Raw genomic sequence first — 10247 nt, forward strand, 5'->3', positions numbered from 1 at the left:
ACATTCCTAAAATAGTAATTATTTTATGTTCTTAATTGCAGTCACATCTCACAAAATTTCCAAATTGATTCATTACTGTTTAATATGCTATACTCATTACCCTCTGTGAACATTTACCCCACATCAGGAGTCACAGGACTTGCCCCAAATAGCTTAGAAACTTTGTAAGTGGTGGAAGTGGGATTAACAGACCCATGGGTATGAAGAACTTTGTTAGTTGTTCTAACTCTGAAAACTACTGGAAAATATTGAGGAAACAGGCAGTTTCCTGAAGAGATGGTCAAAATTAACTCAAAAAGGAAGCAGCATATTTCATTAGGACAAAATTTTGGAAGAAAATAAATTTTAATATATAAAAAGCAAGGTGCAGAACAGTTTACATGGTATGCTATCATCTCTGTAAAAAAGTACCAGGGAATGTATATCCATGTATTTGAATATTCAGACTATGTCCCAATGGCTACAAAGAAACTGATAACAGTGGTTGCCTCTGAGGGAGAAACTGGTGGACTGACAATAAAGTGGGAGGGACTGTTTATTGACTTTCAAGGGAAGGCTAGTCATTGTATGACCTTTCATCCAGTTTGAAATTTTTACTATATGCATGTGTTATGTGTTAGTTAAAAAAAAAAATGTTGACAAAGAGCTATCCTCCCCTCCCAGCCCCAAGGTACTGAATGGATTTGAAGGCTACTGTTAGGGAAGAAGAAATTTTCCTCTTTTCATCTACATTCTTCTGGCTTGTCTAAGAATTAAATTGACAGGAGAAAGATTAACAGGAGAAAATCAAACAAGGTTTAATAACATTTCTGGGAAGAGACCAAGAAAAACTGGTAATTCACCAAAATGGCCAAAACCCTCACCTTAATTACCATCCTCAGCTAAAAACAAAATAGGCTTTTGAGGGTAGGGAGAGTCAATATGGGAGGTTGCCAGGAAAAGCAACAGTAAACAAGGGTGATTAAGGAAGATTTAAGTAATTCATATTTATGACCATGGTCAGAACAAGTATGATTGGTTGGCCAAGTGAAGGCCTCCAATCTAGCAATATCAAAAGTGGCTCAAACAGAAATATAACTTCTTTCTTCTAGAATAATTTTTCTAAGACCAAGTGACAAGTGAAGTCGCTCAGTCGTGTCTGACTCTTTGCGATTCCATGGACTGTAACCTACCACGCTCCTCCATCCATGGGATTTTCCAGGCAAGAGTACTGGAGTGGGGTGCCATTGCCTTCTCCAGAGGACCTTCCTAACCCAGGGATTGAACCCGGGTCTCCTGCTTTGTAGGCAGAGGCTTTACCGTCTGAGCCAAAAGGGAAGTCCTAATTTAGGGTTGTCCAATTAGAGCCTTGGAGAAATCCACCAAGAAGTACTTATTTTTTAAAAAAATTAATTATTTATTTTACTTTACAATATTGTATTGGTCTTGCCATACATTGACTTGAATCCACCATGAGTGTACATGTGTTCCCCATCCTGAACCCCCCTCCCACCTCTCTCCCCATCCCATCACTCGGAGTCATCCAAGTGCACCAGCCCTGAGCACCCTCCCTCCTGCATCGAACCTGGACTGGCGATTTGTTTCACATATGATATTTTACATCTTTCAATGCCATTCTCCCATATACTCCCACCCTCACCCTTTCCCACAGAGTCCAAAAGACTGTTCAATACATCTGTGTCTCTTTGGCTGTCTCATATACGGGGTTATCATTACCTTCTTTCTAAATTCCATATGTATGTGTTAGTATACTGTATTGGTGCTTTTCTTTCTGGCTTACTTCACTCTATATAATAGGCTCTGGTTTCATCCACCTCATTAGAACTGATTCAAATGCCTTCTTTTTAATAGCTGATAATATTCCATTGTGTATATGTACCACAGCTTTCTTATCCATTCATCTGCTGATGGACATCTAGGTTGCTTCCATGTCCTGGCTATTATAAACAGTGCTGCAATGAACATTGGGGTACACGTGTCTCTTTCCATTCTGGTTTCCTCAGTGTGTATGCCCAGCAGTGGGATTGCTGGGTCATAAGGCAGTTCTATTTCCAGTTTTTTAAGGAATCTCCACATTGTTCTCCATAGTGGCTGTACTAGCTAGCATTCCCACCAACACTGTAAGAGGGTTCCCTTTTCTCCACACCCTCGCCAGCATTTATTGCTTGTAGACTTTTGGATAGCAGCCATTCTGACTGGCATGAAATGGTACCTCATTGTGGTTTTGATTTGCATTTCTGTGATAAAGAGTGATGTTGAGCATCTTTTCATGTGTTTGTTAGCCATCTGTATGTCTTCTTTGGAGAAATGTCTGTTTAGTTCTTTAGCCCACTTTTTTATTGGGTTGCTTATTTTTCTGAAATTGAGCTGCAGGAGTTACTTGTATATTTTTGAGATTAATTTCTTTGTCCGTTGCTTCATTTCCTATTATTTTCTCTCATTCTGAAGGCTGTCTTTTCACCTTGCTTATAGTTTCATTTGTTGTGTAGAAGCTTTTAATTTTAATTAGGTCCCATTTATTTTTGCTTCTATTTCCAGTATTCTGGGAGGTGGATCATAGAGGATCCTGCTGTGGTTTATGTTGGAGAGTGTTTTGCCTATGTTTTCCTCTAGGAGTTTAATAGTTTCTGGTCTTACGTTTAGATCTTTCATCCATTTTGAGTTTATTTGTGTGTATGGTGTCAGAAAGTGTTCTAGTGTCATTTTTTTACAAGTGGTTGACCAGTTTTCCCAGTACCACTTGTTAAAGAGATTGTCTTTCTCATTGTATGTTCTTGCCGCCTTTGTCAAAGATAAGGTGTCCATAGGTGCATGGATTTATCTCTGGGCTTTCTGTTTTGTTCCATTGATCTATATTTCTGTCTTTGTGCCAGTACCATACTGTATTGATGACTGTGGCTTTGTAGTAGAGCCTGAAGTCAGACAGGTTGATTCCTCCAGTTCCATTCTTCTTTCTCAAGATTGCTTTGGCTATTGGAGGTTTTTGTATTTCCATACAAATTGTGAAATTATTTGTTCTAATTCTCTGAAAAATACCGTTGGTAGCTTGTTAGGGATTGCGTTGAATCTATAGATTGCTTCAGGTAGTATACTCATTTTCCTATATTAATTCTTCTGATCCATGAACATGGTATATTTCTCCATCTATTAGTGTCCTCTTTGATTTCTTTCATCAGTGTTTTATAGTTTTCTATATATAGGTCTTTAGTTTCTTTAGGTAGATATATTCCTAAGTATTTTATTCTTTTTGTTGCAATGGTGAATGGAGTTGTTTCCTTAATTTCTCTTTCTGTTTTCTCATTGTTAGTGTATAGGAATGCAAGAGATTTCTGTGTGTTAATTTTATATCCTGCAACTTTACTATATTCATTGATTAGCTCTAGTAATTTTCTGGTGGAGTCTTTAGGGTTTTCTATGTAGAGGATCATGTCATCTGCAAACAGTGAGAGTTTTACTTCTTTTCCAATCTGGATTCCTTTTATTTCTTTTTCTGCTCTGATTGTTGTGGCCAAAACTTCCAAAACTATGTTGACTAGTAGTGGTGAGAGTGGACACCCTTGTCTTGTTCCTGACTTTAAGGGAAATGCTTTCAATTTTTCACCATTGAGGATAATGTTTGCTGAGGGTTTGTCATATATAGCTTTTATTATGTTGAGGTATGTTCCTTCTATTCTTGCTTTCTGGAGGGTTTTTATCATAAATGGATGTTGAATTTTATGAAAGGCTTTCGATGCATCTATTGAGATAATCATATGGTTTTTATTTTTTAATTTGTTAACGTGTTGTATTACATTGATTGATTTGCAGATATTGAAGAATCCTTGCATCCCCGGGATAAAGCCCACTTGGTCATGATGTATGATCTTTTTAAATATGTTGTTGGATACTGTTTGCTAGAATTTTGTTAAGGATTTTTGCATCTGTGTTCATCAGTGATATTGGGCTGTAGTTTTCTTTTTTTTGTGGCATCTTTGTCAGGTTTTGGTATTAGGGTGATGGTGGCCTCACAGAATGCGTTTGGAAGTTTACCTTCCTCTACGATTTTCTGGAAGAGTTTGAGTAGGATAGGTGTTAGCTCTTCTCTACACTTGTGGTAGAATTCAGCTGTGAAGCTATCTGGTCCTGGGCTTTTGTTTGTTGGAAGATTTCTGATTAGAATTTTAATTTCCGTGCTTGTTACCAAGAAGTTCTTGATGTAGGTAATTGACCATAAATACAACAATTGCATTAGTTTTTAAACTCTACATGGGACTTGTGCCCCTGAAAAACATTTTGAGTTATGTGCAAAAGTCAAAGAAATGAAAACAACACTATAAATAATCATGTGGGTCAGATCCAGCATCTGGGCATAGCTATCTCCTTCTAATGTCTTCTTCTTATCCTGGAGTGGAAGTAGTTTCTCCTCTGTTTGAGTATTATTTTAAGGTGAGTTTGAGGTCAGCAGTCTTCTCTATTGACAAGTCCAGTGCAGGGGCCCTTTCTAAGTGGGAAACAAGAATCCAAGAATCAATTCTCTTTAGTTATGCTGTGCATAACTGGGGCTTCCATGGTGGCTCAGATGGTAAAGCGTCTGCCTGCAATGTGAGAGACCCAGGTTTGATCCCTGGGTCAGGAAGATTCCCTGGAGAAGGAAATGGCAACCCACTATAGTACTCTTGCCCGGAAAATCCCATGAACAGAGGAGCCTGGTAGGCTACAGTCCATGGGGTTGCATAGAGTCAGACAGGACTGAGCCACTACTTAAGTAAATAAGTAAGTAATGCTGTGCAAGAGTTAATTAGGAGAATCTGACAAAGGTCCTTTAATCTAGGTTAGAGAGAGTTGTTTTAATGATATCTTTTATATTATACATCATCTCCTGGTTTTAGACCATAGGTCACCCAGTCTTCATTCAAAAATAGATCCATGTGATAAACTTCAGAAACAATCTTAGCATATCCTTCTAATAATTGGACTAAACTTTTGTCACAATGCAAGACAGTAACAAAGACATTCATGAAGGGAGTCTTGGGCAGTAAATACAAAATCTCAAAGGCAATTAACAACATTAGAACTCAGCATTCATAGAAACAATCATTTTCTCTCTAAAATTACCCTCATTTCTACAAAATATCCCCAAGTGAAGATTAACTTGTTTGCAAAAGAAGTCTGGTTTCAGTAAATTTTGCCTGATTATTTGCATAAGTATAACTAATCATGCAGGCTTTTTTAAGTTGGCTGTGCTGGAACCTTCCATAAGAAATCTCAGATTGAATTTTAATAAAAGGCCTCTCAAGGTCAGAAAAGTCATACCAAAGACTTGTCATCAGATCTGCCTGTACTATTTATATCTATATAGATATATAGATACATATAGATCAGGTGAATATCCCTCTGCTTGGGATCCTCAAAATATTTTGAGGTTCTTGGACTTCAAGGAAGTAACCTTCCTTATTTACCTGGTAAGGCTGCTGGGCTCTCTGTAAGTAAGGTAACAGGTTGTTTTTCCAAGGGGCTTTCTTATGGTTGTTGTTCAGTCACTCAGTTGTGTCCAACTCTTTGCAGCACCATAGACTGCAGCACACCAGGCTTCCCTGTCCTTCCCCATCTCCCAGAGTTTGTTCAAACTCATGTCCATTCAGTTAGTGATGCCATCCAACTATCTCATCCTCTGTTGCCCTCCTCTCTTGCCCTCAATCTTTCCCAGCATCAGGGTCATTTCCAGTGAGTCAGCTTTTCACATCAGGTGGCCTAAGCATTGGAGCTTCAGCTTCAGCATTAGTCCTTCCAACGACTATTCAGGGTTGATTTCCCTTAGGATTGACTGGTTCAATCTCCTTGCAGCCCAAGGAACTTGCAAGAGTCTTCCCCAGTACCACAATTCAAAAGCATTGATTCTTTGTCATTCAGCATTTTCCATTGTCCAACTCTCACATCCATATATGACCACTGGAAAAAGCACAGCTTTGACCATATGGTCATACTCATTGGTCTTTTCCAGTGAGTTGGCTCTTTGCATTGGATGGCTGGAGTGTTGGAGCTTCAGCTTTAGCAACAGTCCTTCCAATGAATATTTAGGTTTCTTTTCTTTTAGGATTGACTGCTTTGCTCTCCTTGCAGTCCAAGGGCATCTCAAGAGTCTTCTCCAACACCACAATTCAGGGCCATCAGTTCTTCAGTGCTCAGCCTTCTTTGTGGTCTGGCTGTCACATCTGTACATGATGACTGGAGGAACCACAGCTTTGACTTTGTGGACCTTTGTCGGCAGGGTGATGGCTCTGCTTTTGAATATGCTGTCCAGGGAATATAGCTGAAGATGTCAAAGAAATCAGAAGAGAGTGAAAAGAAGTGGAAACAACGTTTTAAATGTGTGGATTGAAACTTTATATAAAATTTTTAAGTATAATGTGAATTAACAAACAATAATGGGAATCCTTGTGCACTGTTGATAGGAATGTAAATTGGTGCAGCCACTATGGAACACAGTTTGGAGTTTCCTCAAAAGAGGAAAAATAGAACTACCTTATGATCCTGCAAGCCATTCCTGGGTATATATCTAAAGAAAATGAAAACAGATATAAAAAGATATCTGTACTTCCATGTTCATTGTGTGTTCACAACAGCTAAGGGAGATTCATAGGTGTAGCAGTGCTGGACTTTCTCTGCTCTCAGTGTAGCAACTTATCTCATTCATAATCCTCAAGATGGCAGAGTAGAAGGATGTGCACTCACCTTCTGTGAGAACACCAAAATTGAAACTAGCTACTGAACAACCATCAACAAGAGGATGTTTGAACCCATGAAAGAAAGATACCTCATGTCCAAGGACAAAGGAGAAGCCACAATGAGATTATAGGAGGGGCGCAATCACGTTAAAATCAAATCTCATACCTACTGGATGGTAACCCACAAACTGGAGAACAATAATACCAAAGAAGTTCTTGCACTGTTGGGAAGGTTCTGCTGCTGCTGCTGCTGCTAAGTCACTTCAGTCGTGTCCGACTCAGTGCGACCCCATAGATGGCAGCCCACCAGGCTCTGCCGTCCCTGGGATTCTCCAGGCAAGAACACTGGAGTGGGTTGCCATTTCCTTCTCCAATGCATGAAAGTGAACAGTGAACTGAGCCCCACATATCAGACTTCCAAACCTGGGGATATGGCAAAGGGACTGGGAATCCCCAGGGAATCTGACTTTGAAGGACAGCGGGATTTGATTACAGAACCTCCACAGGACTGGGGGAATCAGAGACTCTTGGAAGGCACAAACAAAACCTTGTGTTCACCAGGACCCAGGGGAAAGGAACAGTGATTCCACAGGAAACTGAGCCAGACCTGCCAGTGAGTGTTTGAGGGTCTCCTGCAAAGATATAGGTCAGACTTGGCCTGCTGCAAGGACAGGAACTCTGGCCACCACAGTCCAGGAAGGTGCATGTTAGCATAAATCCTTTTTGGAGGTCACCTTTAGCCCTACCATGCTGCTGCTATTGCTGCTAAGTCGCTTCAGTCATGTCCGACTCTGTGCGACCCCATAGACGGCAGCCCACTAGGCTCCTCCGTCCCTGGGATTCTCCAGGCAAGAATACTGAAGTGGGTTGCCATTTCCTTCTCCAATGCATGAAAAGCCTGTCAACTCCAGTACTGGGCTGCTGCTGCTGCTAAGTCACTTCCTCAGCCAAACAACTAACTAGGAGGGAGCACAGCCCCACCCATCAGCAGAAAACTGAATTAAAGATTTACTGAGCATGGCCCTGCCCACCAGAGCAAGACCCAGTCTTCCCCCAGCCAGTCCCTGCCATCAGCTGCTGCTGCTGCTGCTGCTATGTTGCTTCAGTTGTGTCTGACTCTGTGCGACCCCATAGACGGCAGCCCACCAGGTTCCCCCGTCCCTGGGATTCTCCAGGCAAGAACACTGGAGTGGGTTGCCATTTCCTTCTCTGATGCATGAAAGTGAAAAGTGAAAGTGAAGTCGCTCAGTCGTGTCCGACTCTTAGCGACCCCATGGACTACAGCCCACCAGGCTCCTCCGTCCATGGGATTTTCCAGGCAAGAGTACTGGAGCAAGGTTGCACAATCCTCTTACCTTCTTCTTTCTTCAGAGGGCAGACAGAAGAAGCAAGAGCTACAATCTTAATGGGCTTTATGTCTCCATAAAGTTCACCTTAGTTCTTTAAAGCTATCTGGTCATATCTGATTCTATGGATTTTCTCAAACATGACATTCCAATCAAAACCATGGTAATATAACCCCAATATTTCCAGTATGTCCTGTTTCAAGACCAGATTCTTATCAAACTTATGCAAATAATTATATTGCCATAAAAATAAGAATACTCACTAAGAGTTTCTAAATTCTGTAGGAATTTGGAGAGAAAAGATGAATGTTACAATTCTGCTTACAAAGTTAAAATGTAAAATTGCTGTAAGTCATAGTTAATTTAAGGGGCACAGTTTCCTTATATTTGGACAACAAAGATTAAAAGCTAGTAATATTTCAGACAAAAAGTCATACAAACTAACATTCAGCCTATGTAATTAATTCTTGTTGACCATGATCTTCTGTTAACAGTTTTATGAAGTCATCAGGGTTTCCAGTAGAATTATTTAATTTCTTAACTAGTTCACTGATATGAGCTGAAAGTTATCAGAAACCTGATGTGTCAAAAAGTTCTTTCTATGAATATTTTTGAAGATGAAGCATTTTTGCAAAAGCATCAGAGTACAAAAATAACTGTCTATTGAAGACAAAAGACTTAAAAAGCAAGGTTAAAAACCTCTTTACAATGCAATTGTCAAAGAAATTTGCTATTGTAGTGGCATATAATATTAAAATAATAGCTAGAATTATGATTGATGACATCACACCAGGACATATTTAAATTTTAGAAATTTCATTTGATTTCTAGAACATTTATATTAATGACATTTATCTATACAATGCAACCTAAAAACGTTTATCACTACTCATTTAACAATGCTTCCCATGTAATTTAACTTACAAAATAAGTCTTAATTAGTTTAATGTCTTTCTTTGAAAAGAGAAAACATACTCCAAAGGTGTTAAAACCTCAAAGTTAGCTAGAGGTCAAAAGAACTTCATTTAGAATTTGATTTAGGGGAATTTTGTCAACTATATTAAAAAGGTTTTAAAACACTTAATCAAATAGGATCATAGGTCACTATGTAACCATACTTAGTTATCCACCCAAAAGTGATGAAAGATTTCAAATGCAAATACAGAAATTACAACAGTTTACTCAAAAGGTAAAAACAAACAACAACAACAACAACAAAAACACTTTACAATCTATTGTCAAGAGCATATCAATATCTGTTATCAGCTCAGTCGCTCAGTTGTCTCTCTCTCTCTCTCTCTATATATATATATATACATATATATACATATTCTTTTACATGTTCTTTTTCATTATGGTTTATCACAGGATATTAAATATATTTCTCTACACTAGACAGTAGGACCCTGTTGTTTACCATTCTATATGTAATAGTTTGCATCTGTTAATAAAAATATAGAATGCTTCTGAAATTTGTGTGTCATCCTTGCACTGCTGCTGCTGCTAAGTTGCTTCAGTCGTGTCCGACTCTGTGTGACCCCATAGACGGAAGCCCACCAGGCTCCCCCGTCCCTGGGATTCTCCAGGCAAGAACACTGGAATGGGTTGCCATTTCCTTCTCCAAGGCATAAAAGTGAAAAGTGAAAGGGAAGTCGCTTAGTCGTGTCCAACTCTTAGCAACCCCATGGACTACAGCCTACCAGGCTCCTCCATCCATGGGATTTTCCAGGCAAGAGTACTGGAATGGGGTGCCATTGCCTTCTCCAGTCATCCTTGCACAGGGGTCATGCTAATCTTCTCTGTGTGATTCGAATTTTAGTATATGTGCTGCCAAAGCCCTCACTCTCTCTCTTTTAAAAATACCTTTAGGACAAAATTACTTTATCATCCTGGAAATAAATGTGTTCCATTCCTCATATCTTTTTTCTTGAAAGCAAAGATGTTTTCTTTATTAATTTTAGTGGTTTTAATTACATATTTTAATTAGAATTCTCAACTCTTAAAAACCTTCATTTCTAACAAAAACTAAGAAGTAAGCCATTATGAATATTAGCATTCTGTAGATTGGCAAACTTCTAAATACTGCTTATGATTTTTTAAAACTATGTGCTTTTTTATAGAAGATATCTCCATGTGGCACCAAACATATTTACTAAATAGTCCTCAATATCTTTAGTTTCTCTGTAAAAGGAAGCTT

General features: G+C 39.0%; 1 pseudogene; it reads right to left on the minus strand.

The window, feature by feature from the left end:
• Nucleotides 1–9789: 9789 nt before the first annotated feature.
• Nucleotides 9790–9889, minus strand: LOC138072062 (U6 spliceosomal RNA; annotated as a pseudogene).
• Nucleotides 9890–10247: the final 358 nt, after the last annotated feature.

The sequence above is a fragment of the Capricornis sumatraensis genome, chromosome X (assembly GCF_032405125.1).
Source record: "Capricornis sumatraensis isolate serow.1 chromosome X, serow.2, whole genome shotgun sequence".
NCBI lineage: Eukaryota > Metazoa > Chordata > Mammalia > Artiodactyla > Bovidae > Capricornis > Capricornis sumatraensis.